This window comes from Chrysochloris asiatica, unplaced genomic scaffold, assembly GCF_000296735.1.
Source record: "Chrysochloris asiatica unplaced genomic scaffold, ChrAsi1.0 scaffold00102, whole genome shotgun sequence".
Classification (NCBI taxonomy): domain Eukaryota; kingdom Metazoa; phylum Chordata; class Mammalia; order Afrosoricida; family Chrysochloridae; genus Chrysochloris; species Chrysochloris asiatica.
Genome location: NW_006408620.1, coordinates 1,792,200 through 1,793,936, shown reverse-complemented (window position 1 = coordinate 1,793,936; position 1,737 = coordinate 1,792,200).

The following is a 1,737-nucleotide window of genomic DNA, read 5'->3' as shown; positions in this document are numbered from 1 at the left end:
GACCCATAGCGACCCTGTACAGGGTTTCCGAGGGTGTAAATCTTTACGGGAGTAGAAAGCCTCATCTTTCTCCCGCGGAGCAGCTGGCAGTTTCGAACTGCTGACCTTAAGGTTCGCAGCCCGATTCGTAACCACTACGCTACCAGAGCCTTGATCTTTAAATACTATAAATTGAAAATCTGGGAGGCCAAACAAAACATTCCTGCTGGGGGATGGGCAACTTGGACATTGGCTACCCAAAATGGGAGGGCTACATAGGCAAGAAGTGATTGGCTTACAAGCTTTCAAGAGGGAACCTAGATCCAGAGGGCATGAAGGAAGGTAGAATCTCCACTGAGTAGTATACAATCTGTCTAGGTGGGGCTGATAAAATGAAATGTGGATGGTCTCTTGTGATACAATAGTGAAAAATTGTTATCAGGACTGCTTGTGAGGGTTGGAAATGTAAAGGTTGATGTTTTGTAGCAAGGAGGGGAGTGATTAACTCTTCAGCCTAGGAGCTGAGGTCCCTGGGACCATCAAGGGAGAAGAGCGGAGAGCAGGACCCTATCCAGAGAAGCAGTGATGCCTGAGATGGAGGCAGAGACAATGATGTGGGGAGATGGAGCAGTTGGGGACTTTAGACACAGAGAGGGAGAGGGGTTGTTTGCTGATGACGGGGGTGGAGGTGGGGGCAGGCTTGTAGTATATACCCTTTGGTTGGTTGATGATGCATGGAGGGGATTATAACCATAGCAATGAAACAAAATATGATAGGATGAACGTAAAACTAATGTTCTCCCATGTAAATTAATCACATAATTCACAATAAAACATTAAAAACAAACAAAAAACATTCCTGCTGGCCAATTTGGCCATGGTCTGTCAAATATGCTTTCATTCCATCGGCCATTTCCTCCCCTGACCAACAAATTAAGTGTCCACTTTCTGTAAGCATTGGGATAGCAGTGTTGCCAAACAGCATTGTTCCACAGGAAGGAAGCGCTCAGGTATCTTGCTTCTAATCTTCAATGTATGTAGGGATCACCTGGGCCATATTGTTAAAAGCAGGTGGTCCGGGTGGGACCTTTCTAGGAAGCGCCCAGATGAGGGTGATGCTGGGCACCTGGATGAGAATAATTTTGATTACCATCGGTCTGAATTTGCCTGGCAAGCGTACAGTTTTTATGTAGATTTTGGTTTATTTGGGGAAGCTTGCAGAGAGCTGATGACAGGGGAGGAGGGTCTCTGTGTCACTGTCCCCCAAACTACCCCGTGGCGCTTCCAGAAGTTTACTCTCATAGGCCCTACTGTGTAGTAGGCGGGGTGGTGCATGGGGTTGGGGGGAAGGAGGAAGCTCTTTGGGAGAACTTCCTGGACTAAATGCACGTGAATTGCTAGAGCGCCCCGAACTGCCCTCGGAAAGGAGACACCCTGAACTATCCTTCCCAGGTGCTGGGTCGCAGCATTCCCAAGCTGAGTACGGTTTCCCAGGCATCCGGGGAGTGTGCAGTTTGCGCGTACCTGCCAATCAAGTCTCTTTTCCCTGATTGGTGCGGGTTTAAAGGTGGCTGCCCGTCAGAGCGCTCCCATGGTGCCTCGCGGCCGGCGGGTTTGGATTTTAAATCTCCGCAGCCAATCAGCGGCCTGCAGGGTTTTGTAACGTTCCCGGCGCCGCGTTTGAATTCGACTAGGAGGAGAGCGTCGCGGGGCGTCAGGTCGGACTCCGACTAAATCCGCAGAACAACTTGGGGAGAA